The sequence below is a fragment of the Heliangelus exortis genome, chromosome 1 (assembly GCF_036169615.1).
Source record: "Heliangelus exortis chromosome 1, bHelExo1.hap1, whole genome shotgun sequence".
Taxonomy (NCBI): Eukaryota; Metazoa; Chordata; class Aves; order Apodiformes; family Trochilidae; genus Heliangelus; species Heliangelus exortis.
Window position 1 is genome coordinate 9648840 of NC_092422.1, and position 15087 is coordinate 9663926.

Here is a 15087-nt window from a genome sequence, read left to right on the forward strand (position 1 = left end):
TTGAAATTCTGTTGAAATTCACAGGAGAACTTTTTATCTTCCCTTGCTTGGTGACAATCACCTTGTCAGACAAGTAACTGCACTGGGTGGGAGTTAAAGATGTCAACACAGGCCCACAGGAGGAGTTGTGTAGCTTGGCTCGCTAGCAGGTGCTCTGATGGAAGTGAATCCAGGGAACATATGTTGACTTGCACCACAGCCTGCTGGGCTTTAAAGCAGGGCAGAGTTTAATTTTTCCATAATCAGTTTGGTGGAGGGTGAGGGGAGAACTGGGACCACAAGCTTCCTTTGCCTTGTTGGCAACACTTTTCACGCAGCAGGTCATGTAGAAGACCCACACATAGGGTCTCTTAACCTCCCTCCTGAGACCAAGACACCAGAAGAGATGTGTCACCTCTGCTGATGCACTGATTTTCCCTGAAATTCAGTCATTATGACCAGTATAATTTATCTTCAACCTGCTTCTTTGATGAGCAGGAAGTAACAATTCATTCATAATTATTTATTGGTTTGGTAAGTTAGCCAGGACCTGGCCCTCTTTTTTTTCTTTCTTGAGCTGCAAATATATTACTAGCTTCAGTGTCTGAGAATTATCAACAATATCTTTTTAGACTGCTCCATCTGATGCAGCAATGCGATGATTCTAAATTCATCTGATGCAGTGATACGTAACTCAAGATATTTGCTAATATAAACATGGTATCTCCCATAGGTTGCTTTTTTTTGATTCTTTTTTTTTCTTTTTTTTTTTTTTAATCTTCCTGTTCCTTGCAAGCACCAGTTTTACTGACTTGGTTACCCACAGGAGACGCCTGAAACTCCATTCTCACAGTGCAAGGGAACTAACATATGGGGACACCCAGGACATGCCTACACATCATTATCATTTTTTCCAGAGGGAGAAGGGGGTCTTCTTGTACAGTTCAACAAACTAACCCTATGAAAAGGGATGAATTCCACTCCAGGCAAGAGATAAGTAATTAAAATCTCAAATTAGTGTTCTTTTTGAAAGCAATAATTTCCCCATTGCCCATATTGGTGTTTGAAACAGGAAGAGTCAGTCTTCATCTCACTGTGACCTGGTAGTAGCCTGACCGTCATGCCTGTGACCAAAGTTTGCCTTGTCCTATTTACAAACATGCTTTTGAAGTAAGCTACATAAAGAAATAATCCCACACAAATAATATCTGTGTAAAGAAAAGCCAGGAGCAGCCTGGACCAGGCAGCACCCACATGGTTCAAATCACAGTCAGGAGTGTAATAGAGCAAAGTCAGCTGTGGATGTGTCATATTATAGGTATCATGGCCTGGCACTGGCATGACTCATTCATAATGAACCCAAGACTAAATCCAAACTTCAAACACTCTTAAATTCTAGCATGTTTAACTTCAGAGTTTTGGTCAAGGATGTTAGAAAAAGAAGCTTTAGGTAAGCTTGCCTTTGTGACATCCTGCTCTTTTTAGAAAGAAAAAAAATGCACAAGTTTGTTTTACATCTTCTTATGAATAATGTCATGTGTTTTACAGAACCTTACTCAGACTGAATGAGGTTCCCAGACCCTCTGTGATGTTAACCAAAGCAATGACAGGGAACTTCAGCTCAAAAGTGAGCTCCTGAGCTATATGTAAATGCTAATCCTGATACAATGTTAACTGATTCACAGACTGTTTCTTGACACAGACACCAATGTGCAGAGTACTGTGCATTTCCACAGCATCACTCTTTTGCCCTTCAGAATATACTGGCTGCATGCACACTGTCTCCTGGGAACATTTCTTCTGTCTGTACCTGAACAATAGCTCGGAAGTACTTAGGAGAACAGTATTTTGACAGGAGCCAAAACCATGCCAAGATTCATTCTGGAAATGAAAGCTTTAAACAATGTAGATGACAGAGCTCAAGTACCTTGAATATGTTGCTTGGCAGTGTTTAGTGGTGGTACAGATGTTGCCCTGGTTTCACAGTGTCCCCCACAGGGTTTTGCTGAAACCAGGTTGCAGTACTAATGCCCACACACACGTCTTCTAGCAAAGTCATGAACAAATCCAAAGCTGTGGAGGGGCAAATGTTACTTTCCTCATTGTGTTGTGGTGTGCAACACCAAGAGCAGGATTTGGCCTTTAATAAGAAAGCTGTAATTGAGCCAAAATTTTAAGTGTGATCTGAACTTAATTCTCCACATTAAAATGCCTGAAGCCTGCATTGTCATTTTAGAGGCATTGTCAGAAGCAACAGACTGTTCACCTTTAATTGAGAACAATCAGCACTTAAAGAGAGTTTATAAAGTCTTTAGAAAAGGGGGTGGAATTGATTAGTTGTTGATTCCTTTTTTTTTTTCCTTTCTTTATCTTCCCAAGCAGCAATCATGTCATGAGAATAATTGAAAATGCCTCTATAGGGAAAATGTGATTTCTTCATAGTGTGAAGGACTGAAGCACCACTCTGTAGCTGCTCTCACAGTTGCAGATATTTGTATGGGACATCTCATGTTCTTCCAAGTTTATTCTGACTTCTGTCCTCCTGCACACAGGACAGCATGACTACTTCCTTCTGCCCTTCTGTCCTCAGGCTTGGACTATAAAGGAAGAAACAAGAAGACACAGAGTCTCAGCCTTCAATAACAGAAAATGACCCTGAGATCATGCTCGCAGTAAGCTTAAAAGTAGGGATTTTCAGGGTAAAAGATTAAAAGTTTGGATTCAGCTGCATATGGCTGTATTATGAATTCTTTGTAATGGCTTATGCTGAAAACATGATGGCACCTCCTGATCTGTACAATTATCTCAGCTGTCTGTGTGAGATAAATAAAAGAGGTTTCTTTGCAGAGAAGATGGTCTGAATGGCATATTCTTCCCCTAGACACTGCTGTGTTTGGAGAGGGGAAAAATAATAATTTCTAGGTAGAAGTCAGGTATCCATAAAATGAGAAATGAAAAAGAGTGTGGCATAAAAGTTATTTCAAACAGTGTTTTAATTTTCAGGTTCTGTAAATAACACAAGGGAATAAATTCAGCATGCTGTGTTGGACTGATAGATAAAGTTGGAGCTGTATCAGTAGATGATGGATGGACCCCATCGTTACCCAAGCTAGGCTAGGACAGAACAGATATGAGTCCCACTAACATCACTGCCAAAAATTTCTGTCATGACATCAGACATTCACTTAATCTCTTGCTACCTCAGCTGCCTGTGTCTAAGATGGGGATGCTGGTGGATTATTTTTTTTTAATGCATGCTGTGAGCAGTCTATCATATATTTGTACAGCAGCTTGTGTGATGGACCAAGCCTGGACTGGGAGAGCTGAGCCTGAGGGTGCACCAGAAGAAACTTAACATGCAACAAAATCAAAATACCAACATCTACCTGAATTGCATATATGCGACCCAAAGTAATGTAGTAATTTGCTTTAAGGGAGACTGTTTTTCATTTTTCTCCCTTCAGCCTTGGCTCAGAGCCCTGCAATATTTAGTAGGCTTACCTGTCCACCTAGCTCTTAACTCAGGGCAGTTAACATATTTCTGGGCAAACATATTTAATAATTATTAAATCTTTGTTGGGAAAAAAGCCTCCAGTGCTTTGTATTGCCATCACACTGGAGCTGCACCTTCTCCTCATGTCAGAGGGGATTTCAAGGCAGATGCTACCAGTACACATTGATTTTCTCTAAATAAAAACACTGAGTTTCTCTGCAAGGCAAGTGGCTTCTATTTAAGCTGTTGGGGTATGGTTAACTCCTTAGCAGTTCTCCAGGCTCAATGAGCCTCTGGGGATATGTTGTCAGTAGGGGCAGACAGAACAGGTGTGTGATGAGATCATATATTTTGCTGTTTCCTTTGGATTCCTTTATTTTCACAAAAGACTAGGTCATGCCCTGTATTGCTCTTCCCTCTTTGTTATTAATTTCCACAGTTCCTATCACCAGGGGAAGCCTGACTTATCAGTTCCCAAAATTGGAAAAAACACATAAATTTCATGTGCCACCCACCCTGGCATTTTCCAGATTAAAATGACTGTTGATGCAACTGTTGCCATCAAGCATACCCAGACCAGCTGTTAAAGCTAATAAAATGCAGACACAAGGCTAAAAAAGTCAAAGTCAAACCAGAGCAAAAAGATAGGTCAAGTGATGGACCAAGTCAGCCATCTCCCAGCCCATTCCCATGCTCATGCTGAGGGTTTGTCCCAACAGAAACAAATATTGATGGTCCATATCCTCAGGGGGAAGTCTTGTCCCTCCTAGGAGCCAGGGTCTCTCCACTTTCCCCCATGGTGATGAGGATCATATTTACAGTTTTTTAGGAGAAAAACATGAATTTCTGAGGGATGCAGAAGGTACAAAGAGATGAAGATACCTGGTTGTCATATACTCAAAAGGCAACAAAACCCATCAAGTCTTAGAACACTTGTTAAATCTTCTGAAGTAGATAGAGGACCATGGTCTGTGTGCTGATAAAGGGTAGACTGGTCCTCACACTAGGGCTGTGGTGGCATTACTGCTTGCATTCCAGTAAAAGTATAATATTGATGCATAGCAATCTGTCAGCTACACATTTCTTCATCTTTCTTTGCTTTTCCCAAAATTTCCCAAGCATTTCTCCTCTCACCCCCCATTTCCCATCAGAGTTCAGAGACTTTCTGTTACCAACACGTTTTGGAACCTTGACTTCTATCTGTCTTTTACTTCTTTCTTTCTGTTTTAGGTTGAAAAATCTCCAGTCTTCTCTAATCCCTGATTTTACACTGCAGTGAAGCCCTTGGTCCCAACTCTTTCTTTCAGATACTGCTGAAACAGACACAAAAATTACTTACAAGTTTGCAAATGAAACAAAAATCATTTTTGTTGCCTCTACAAAATAGTCACACATTTCAGTCCATAAAAGGCAAGAGTTGAAAATTCGAGTGTATGGGGCCTCTGTAACAGAATTTCATGTGTATGCATGAGTACTACTTTGAGCTTTTTCTTTTGCTTTGTTTTGTATTTTTTTCTTTCTAATCTACATAGTGTGGTCAGTTTTATACTGTCTGTGAATTATTGATTTTCTTTCCAGATATCATCACATCTTCCCGGGGGCTGAGGCAGTTAGCATTTACAGTAATTTAGCTTCAGATTTAGCAAGGCTTTATGGTTTGTCAGAATAAATGAATTTTTGATACAGTAAGCATGCAAAAATAAAACGGTGAAGAAAAAAATCAATCAGGTTGACCTAACAGATTCCCTTCTTTTGTCTCCCTCCTTCCTCTCACAAAAAAAAAAAAAAAAAAAAAAAAAAAAGTTTTATTTTGGATCAAATGTCTCAGTTAATTTTAAAGAAAGATTTAGGTTAATTTTGGGGTATTTATTAAGTTGGATGAGTTTGGGGTTTTTTCAACCAAAACTTATAAAGATATCTTTTCAAAACATAAATTCGGTTACTTTGATTTAGAATATATTTTTATCATCTACTTTATCATCTACATTTTCAGAAATCAAATTATTTGCTTAAACTTAATTAGCACACATTGGTGCTTACTTTAGGAAACAAATTACTACTGACCAGAAAAATGCTGTCATACTTTATGCATACCTGGAAGGACTGTAGAGGGAGAAGGGTCTGGGTTTCAAAACATATTGGGGTGCATCTACAAGGGAGGCTGCTGACACTCCCTTCATTGGTGGCATTGCTTGAGCAGATCCAATCCAGCAGCTGAGCAGCTGCATTAAGAAAGCAGCACACAGGCTCTTTTATATCCCCAGATATGATCTCTTGCTATATAGCAAAGAAGGAAGGAACCCATCTTGCTCCTTTCACTTCCAGCAAGGCACAGAGGCTGTAGCAGGAGGGGAAAACTGGGGCTGACACACCAGAGAGTTTGCCCCAGACAAGGTATAAGGCCAAGGCAATTCAGCTGTAAAGTTTTGGAGCTCACTCACCTCAAAGTGAGCTCCTGGCCTTCTCTGCTGGCCTTTACACACAGAGATATTCCCTCTAAATCTCTGCACCACATACCAGCACTTTTACAAGTCTCATAGTCCTCTCAAACCGCTTCTCTTCTGGCAGTGCTGCATGATAACATTCCCCCTAAAAATGAGAATAAACAATAGAAAGAACAAGAAAAAAAAAGCAGGAAAAAAAGCAGAAGAGGGGCATGAATGACTATTTTGTATCTGCTGAAGCAATATATCCCAGTGGAGAAAAATAATAACTGCTATACAATTAACAGAGGAAAGATTCCTGGTTTGAAAGCTCACCATGCATATGTCACACAGCCTTAATTATGACATTTATCTCACCACAGCCTTTGAAGAAGGAAAGTCCAGGAAATAAAACAATACATTTTGAAGGCAGATAATCCCATGGCTATACTAAACAATGCTTCTGGACTATCTAAAACCAGCATGGTTTCTGGTGATGTCAGGTTCGTTAGAAAGCTCTTGCCTTTGCTAAGCAGCAGGAGTGGTGCACTGTGACATTAGCTTGCATCAGTGGTAAGCAATCACCTCTTTTACACAGCTGTGGGTGTGCATCATTAAAAAATAAATAGAAGAACCATTTTCCAACTGCTTCCAAGACAAAAAGAGGAGGAAGGGAAATAATGCTAAATTTAGGAAAAATTCTTCCTTTTTTTATAGCCCAGCTAAATTTAAGTCAGCTTTTTGTAATCCACAAGGATAGAGAAGCATATCCTTTAGATAATGGACAAGGTGCAAGAAAAAAAAAAGAATAAAAGATATTTTAAAATTACAAAGAATATATTATGCTCTCAATACAGATATGAGAGTGCTATTAAGACAGGGAAGGTAAGCATTTATTGGGACAGACTGAATGTCTTCACTGGGACTGATCAGGTTATTCCAGCAGAACAGATTTTCCATTAGCAAATGTGATTACCTCTGTATTGATATTCTGTGAAAAAAAACCCCAAAACATTATTTCATTATGGCTTTTTGGGGGGGAAGACAAGAAAATGCTTCTAATGTACTTAATATGTTTTGTTACAGTGAAAACAGTTCAGATCTTGCTTCCAATTTCACACTGTGTTGAATGAAGTTACTCTTTCTTGAATCCACTTATATATAATTAATTTTGGATAGCATGTTTACATACTTATGTAAGAATGTTGTAAAAAAAATGCAAGTGACTGACCTTAAATGGAAACTTTATTCCATGAGAGACTCCATTTTTCATATTTTTATTTTGTTTCAGAGCAAAAAAGCGTTTATGATCTCAAGCACCAACACCTCATAGCACAGAGTTGCCTTTTGCAAGCAGGTCTGTAATGTAGTCATATACAGGTGCAGTGGAACATATGCCAGATTAAAGCATCTTCCTAGCAAGAAATTTGCCTCCATCAGTAAGCCTTTTGTAAACTCTGTGTCTCTAGATATCCTTAGTCATTAAAATACCTTTCTAAACGTGGCCAAAGCATGTCACCATCTGAAGCCATTCAGTGTTATCCTTGTTTTCCCAAAGAAAAACCTATTTCTGCTGCTGGTCGTAGCTACACCTGATGGAGAGAAGAGGTTCCCCAAACTGGTCAGCAGAGAAACCCTGCCTGCCTGGCTGGATCCCCAGACCCCTGTGTCCCTGGTACCCATTTGCTGCTCCACATGCAGGGAATGTCTATATGAACCACCAGGAGGTACAACATCTGCTTCCCTTTCTGCACTGCTGTCCTTCAGATCAGGATGATGGGACTTGACTCCTGCTTTGCATCCAAACTGGCACAGAACTGAAGACATGAGTCTGGAAATGGGAACATGCAGTGGCTGCATTTCAAACTCTGGACTGGGAGCCAGGCCTTGAAGGGATTAGGTGTTTATTTCTCACTGAAAACACTGGGAATTTAGTGAGGGAATATGTCTAAAAATTATAGCCTTCTTTAAGCAGGTATCAAAATAAATTATGTCTTACAACAGACTTGAAAACATAACTGTCTTAATTTTAGTTAAGTAAGTTTTCACTGGAATTTTCTCATATTTCTGAATGCATTTTTGTATTATAATCACATCTATATCTTGTGTATAGTTAAAATATAAATAAATATGTGGAAATTCATCCAGAGCACTAGCTGCTATTTTTTTTTAATGATGCAGAATTTTTGACAATTTCACACAGCTGTCTGTCTTCACTGGACTTCAGGGGCCTTTAGTGTCTGCCAGGTCTGCTAGATAGGACCACAGCATCTGGAATATTCTTTCACACCCATGTTCAGCTGACAGTCTCATCTAGACATATATGTTAACACGAGGGTCTTCTCTCCACCTAGCTTATCTGGGACAGGAATTATCATTTTTCTGGATTGAGCCAGCTGAGTTTCTTTGTTTGTACTGAAAGGGGAGGTTTGACTAGATGAGATTTAAAGGTTCCTTTGAACCTAAACCCTGCTGTGACTCTGTGATGATCACAGCCACTTAGATTGACAAATGGAACCAGAGCTACTGGTGCCTTGCAGGGCAGAATTGTAGAAGTAAATGCTTATAGCACAGGGACTGAACAGCTGAAATTAACATGTTTTATGCTGAGGGTGGCAAGACACCCAGGCTACCCAGGGAGGTAGGAGATGCCTCATCCCTGGAAAGACTGAAAGTCAGGTTGGATGGGGCTGTGACACCCCCAAGGTATAACTTTGACCACTAGTCAGTGGGAAACTGATTGTGTACTAGATCACCTCTGAGCTGCAGTCCCGAGTATGATTTCTGCTAAGAAAACTTGTGCTGCAGTACAGACAAGACAGTTCTGTCATTAAGGACAGTAGCTCTTGCTAGCCTGAATACTGCTACTACTAGTAGTATGTAGTTTACTAGTGTTAGCTACTAACACACCTGTACATACCTAAATATAGACAACTAAATGTAGGTGTTTTAATCAGGAGCTGGAACCATCCCTACCAGTCCTGCCTCTCAGGGAACCTCGCTGCCTGACAACAGGCACCTGGCAACATTTGATGTGTGGCAGGGCATCTCATCTGGCCTCCAGCTGCTGCTCCAGAAGGGTGTGCAACTTGCCTAAGGTACATTGCCTTATCTGACAGTCCCATGTGGACTTAATCCTTAAGACATCCAAATAGGTCTAGCAACTTGTGTTAACAGCTGGAACCCATCAATTTGAGATGAACCCCAAACTGAATAACTTTACCAGGACAGAGAATATTGGTTCAGTCCACCTCCTGTTGGAGTCAATAGCATACCACACACTATTTTTTTTTACTGCCCTTTTCTTCTTGCATATTTTTTTTTCTTGGAAATAGATGCAGATAAATGCAGAGTAACGCATTTTATATAAAATATAAGATAGTCTTCCTCCACTGGGCTTGACTAGAATTTTGATTTTGAAATAAATACTTTCACATGCAGTATATGTCACTTCTTGTAAGGTACGGTTTGACTTTAGTTTAAGTGACATTTAATCATTGTATCATTGAATCGAATTCATCACTACTCTGGAAAGCACTAGCTGTCTTTTCCAATATAAAACTACCTCCTTTAATGTTCTCTTATATTATTAATTTAACCCGCTACAGACATCTGCCTGTTATTTCCTCAAAAATGTACTGCAGTTTGCTTACACTAAGAAAAATGAATAAAAAATTATACTTATAATACTGGAGACGGCCATATTTTGGGTTTTCTTTTTTTTTTTTTTTTTTTTTTTCTCTTAAGCATTCATAAAATAATTTCCAGCAAGCCTGCTGAAGAGAAGGAATTAGATGAATATTCAGAGTTCAGTAAAAACAGCTTTGAAATGTAGTGGGACTGTGTTATTATTCAGTCCTCCTGCTTGCAGCCAGCATATTTTCTCTTTTTTGTAAAGCAGAGTTCAGGCTGCATCTATTTCCTCTTGAGCTAGACACTGCTCATCTACCATTTAACTTTTTTTTAATCACAGCATTTTACCTGCCAGTCTGTTTATTACTGAGGTATCTTCCCCTTGGCTTGAAGGATTTGTTTATTTGAGGTTTTTAAAGACTGTTCCACATTTTATCTTTTTTGCTCACAGTCACAGAGATCAAATGTAGGTGAAATTCCCCATGTTGTACAGAGTTGCATCACCTCTTGTGACTCCACAGATCCAGTTGTGTTACTTACACATCTTATGCTGTATCTGTCCGCATGGTGTCTGCAAGATGATGGATTTGTGAGGCAGTCATGTCTCAGAGGCCCAGTCCTAATCCACAATGAGGGAATAACAAAGACTAAAACTACATAAAACTCCATAGCATTTTAGGGTTTACAAGTGGTTGGTGAAGACCCCAAAAAGATGTCTTCTTCAGTGAAGAATCCAAAAGGGGATAATGATAGTATTAAACTATCATTAAGTAACCTTTGGCCACAGCCTGGAGTCCAGACTCCCAGTAGTCACCAGCAAGTCCCTGGTGCAGCTCTGGAAGATGCCAGTGTGCACACTCCCACCCACCCAGTGGGCTGCAAGCTGTGGGGCAGCAGCCTCAGGGCTGTCTTCACTTGCTTGGACAGCCACTAGTTCTGGGAGAGGAACAACTTCAGACACCAGCTTTTGAACTGCAAGACAATAAAATAGTTCATCACCCACTTATTTACTGGTATGAACATCACCTTAGTAACTAAAACAATTTTCTGCAAAGATCCAGCAAATCATCTGAGCAATTGCTTCATCTGGATGAGTTCCTAGTCACAGCTTCTGGAGGGACTTTTTTCCACATGCTTTACTGGACTAAAGGCTTTGTTAGATGGAGATCTAAACAGACATTGACATCAGAACTGGAGATAACTTTTCTATGCAGAAATAACAACCAAAAAAAGCCAAACCTCAAAAAACTTTTTACTCCTTAACCCAACACAAGAAATATTTCCTGTATTCCTTCCTCCCATTCTTTATATTTTCTTATAGATTTTATAAAAGCAGGCTTCTCCTCTGTTCAGAGCAGCTTTTCAGAAACTTCAGTTCTTCATTTTTCTTTTCAGATCAAAGCTTTAGCTGTATCAAAGCTTGAAGGGTCTAGTCAAGGTATACTAACCTCAAATATAACCCAGCCTAAATGCACAGTTCCATCTTAAAGCTGAAAATATTCTTTATTGTATGAGGTGTAGAAAGCTTAAACGTGAGCATTCACAGTCTAAGTAATTAAAACAGCAAACATATGTCCACATTGTGAGAACAAAATTACTAACACTATGGAACCACCTGGTAGTTTTATCACAGGTTATCAGTTTGGGATTCCTCTGCCTTGAGACTGCCCAAGTTTTAGTTCATGTCTGAAGCTGTCCTCTAAATGGGGATTCATTTTCTGTTCCTCAAGCTCAACTAAAGTTTTGCCCAGGAGAAGCCAAAATTGCCATTAGCATTCTAATAAGTCTGGGACAGATGTTAAAGTCAAAGTCCAATGGAGCAATTTTAGCAATATACTCTTATTTACCTATCTTACACTTACCTTGATCTGTGTGGCTCAGTCTGGTAACATTATAGTAACATTTTACACAATCCACACCGCCTGTCCTTGCTCCGCATCCCTCTTGCTGGTTCTGTTGCCCTCCACCCCCTCCGCCTGCTCTGGGAGGCTCCTTGAGGTGGGGTTTGTTTCCCAGCTATGCTTCTGCACCTCCTGAAAACCCTTTCTACTCTCACTCCATAGCAATGAGTCCCCTTTAAACTGTCACCTTAAAGCTTTCCTGTTCACTCGAGCTTCTGATTAATGTTAAGAAGTATTTTCTGTTCTTTATGTTTCCCCATCATTTGTAGATAGTCTGTGAGAATCCTTTTTTGGCACTTTCGTGGCTTTAAATCCCAACTTTTTCCTTTCTTCATCTCTGTCTCTGTCTTTGTACATTATTTTCCTTGTCTCACAAAACAAGTGCCTTTGTTACCCATTCATTTCTCTGTCCTACCAATTTCTTTAAGGTATTTTCACATCTCACATACATCTGTGGGGATCTGAAGTAAAAAGAAATTGTGTTCTACATGGAAAGAATTTTCTAACAGCTCCACTGGTTGCATCCTGCATTTGATGTTATTTTCTAGCCATACAAAACTCTTTATAAACAGGAAAAATTCAATCAGGTGGAAAAAAAAAAGCTTTCTGACCAGAAATGATGATGCACAGTAAAGAGGAAGGCAGAGAAAGTTGAAGTCACCTCAGTAATTGTCATTTTTGGACAGGTGCTGTATGGGGCAAGGAGATGATGGAAAGCTTTCACCCAAGTCCTGTTCCTCTTGCTGCTGTTCTCTACAGCAGCATCAACAATAATTGGATGTCATTGTGCTAGAGAAGTGCACAAAGCAAAAAATTCAGGGAGCATAGAACTATTCACTCATTAATTTTTCTGTATTCAAAATTATGATTATGATAAAAAGCCAAAAAAAAAAAAAAAAAAAAAAAAAAAAAAAAAAAAAAAGACTTCTAATAAGCCTTCCAAGAGCTTCAGGTTGGCTTCCTGAAGATGTGGTAACACATACTGCATCCACTGTCCACACCCTGGTCTGCTGATCTGCTTCAGAAATGACCAGATGCATATAAAATTACATAAAGTCACCAGCAGTGTTACCAGCACACACCTTTCCACATATCTTTAAAGTACCCACCCTCTGGACCAAAACCAAAAATCACCAAATATTGTGATTATGACATATCCTTTTAGTAGTATGTATTTCCCTGAGATTCCCACTGACTGTTGACTAAACATTAGTTCTTTGACATAAATCTTGGGTTATATATCAGTGTATAGAAATGCATAAGTGAAACTGTGACTCATATCTGTATTTTTTGTGGAACGTTGATGAATTTGAGAAGCAGATAACTTGACAGCATGAGACCTATTTACAAGCATTTTCTGTATCTTGGACTCTGTCTTAATCCTCAAAAATCACATTTCAGAAGTCTGTGAAGGTGTTTGTATAAATTTAAGCTATTTCCCTGAACAAGTCAGCAACTCCAGGAACACTATAATCACTGCTGGTCCTCATTGTGGTTTGAAACAGGAAATTAGAGCACCCCATGCCTTCAAAAGCTGAAGTGAGATGTTACATGGGAAACATACATTATTCATAGAGCATAAAATACACATTACCAGTACAAGTGAATGTTATTTTCTTTGGCACAGTAAAATAAGGCAGCCTGCAAAACATGCAGTGGTATGCCACTTAGGTAGAACCCCAAGTTAAACAGAATTCCCTGCCTGTTAGAACCCACATTTCACACTCCTTTTCCTGGAATGAAGGGGAATTTGGTTTTGGTAAAGACTGCAGGTTCATCCAACGTAGTGCAATTTGCTTAATTTTATGTTCATGTTCTGTTATTTCAGAAGTGGAAGACATGGTAGAAGTATACCATAAAACATTTGTTGGTGTAAATTTGTAGTGGAATACTTCAGTGTGAAAAAATAAAAAGTACTTTGGAATAAAATTTGAGGAAAATAAAATGGGAGAAAAAATATTAGGTGAGGGCAAAGCATTCAAACAACAGAAGTTACACTTTAAAGCAGACCTATTACTTAGACATTCACAGGTAGATAGAAAAGTTTGAACTAGGACATGCTTTTGAGAATAGAATCCAGGATTGAGTGAAGCCTGGATTTTTTCCCAGTATCTGTCTGAAGATCCCAATGCTCTACATCTACAATACTGAAATTTGTATTCTGAGGCAATGAAATAATTTGAGATTCATCTGAATTAACTTCATTAAAAGTTAGACATCCAGTTGAAAATCATTCTTTAGTTTGCTTCTGTAGTCATGGGGGAAAGAGGTATTGCCAGGGAACAGTTCAGCTCTCCCACACTGTGTCTGTCATCCCAGGATGGAATGAGCAGCTCTTTGAATGTGTCTCTGCATACACTATGACTGGATTTAGCTATCTAGCTCACATTAAACACAAAATTTGTATGGACTGAAATTAGATGGGTAGAATCCCTCTAAAGGCGTGAGACCATGAAATAAAAGGTTAGGTAAGGTCTAGGCCAGTTTCTCTACTGTTTGGCTTAGTGAACCAAGTAATTTCATATATTCAGGTTTCTTTTCCTCCTTCCCTTCTCCAGTTATTTAAACTGTAATCAGCTAATACAACAGGATCTCTTTCTCTTCTCTGTGTTCTCTGGACACTGTTATAAAAACAGTGGTGATTGGGTAAGGCTGGATATCCAGAATAATGTTCTACCTTAGCCATTTTCATAGGCAGTATTTTGATTATTTTGATGATTTGCAACATACACACCAGCCACACCAGCTTCTGTTTCTTCATTATGGTGCAGCTTTTTATGATCCAATGCAATATCTAAAAATGCCTGTACAACTCGTGCAAATTCGGAAGAAGATGCACTTAGTCAGATAGCAACTAGATGTTAAAACCTCAGTATTTCATTTAGGTCACAAATTAGGGGAGAAAAAACAAACAAACAAAAAACAACAACAAAAACCAACCTACAAAACAACAAAAGCAAAACCAAACAAACAAAAAAAAAAAACCAACCAAACAAACAAAACCCAAAAACAACAACAAAGAAACAAAAGAACTTACCAAAAAATCAAAACAAACAAACAAAACAAAACAATATGGCAACAGACTCCCACAACATCATGCTAATATTTTCAGCATTACATGTACCCTGTATCCTGCTCTTGAGCAACAACAGTTAATGGAAGTCCTGTGTCTCTGTTAGTGGAATTACATGAATAATGCAACATGAGATTCATTTGCTTTTTTCAATCTACCATTCTTCCACTAAGCCAGCTGCTAGATTTAACTGTCATTTCCAAGGACCTAAAGATCAGGTGGGATTATATACTCAGGCTTTGCTGATTAATAACTGTGTGAATCAATAAGGGGTAAGCCATTTAGCATAATATAGCTATGAAATACTAAGTTCCCGAGTTTATAACTGTTCAATTTTTATTTCCTGTTTCTTATGCGTCTTGATATAGATGTGTCTGCTGAAGTGCAATAAACTGTCATAGCTAGGGAGTAGATAGGCTTCTTGTATTATGCTGAATACTTTGTTCTTGTTTTGACAAAATACATATATCCTCCAGGAAATGGAAGCTTTTAGATGTGTTCTTTACAAGCCCTTGTGCAAGTTTTCTGGCAGATTTTTGAATGAAGTTATGATGAGAGGGATTAATTAAAATGGAATTAGGTGCT

At 38.9% G+C, this 15087-nt stretch overlaps 1 long non-coding RNA gene across 1 annotated transcript; it reads right to left on the reverse strand.

Moving 5' to 3' along the window:
- Nucleotides 1-1939: 1939 nt before the first annotated feature.
- Nucleotides 1940-2572, reverse strand: LOC139791795 (uncharacterized). Its single transcript, XR_011724016.1, has 2 exons — nucleotides 2246-2572; nucleotides 1940-2052 (listed from the first exon to the last, which is right to left on the reverse strand). It is a non-coding gene; the product is annotated as an uncharacterized lncRNA (long non-coding RNA).
- Between the last annotated feature and the right edge of the window lie 12515 nt (nucleotides 2573-15087).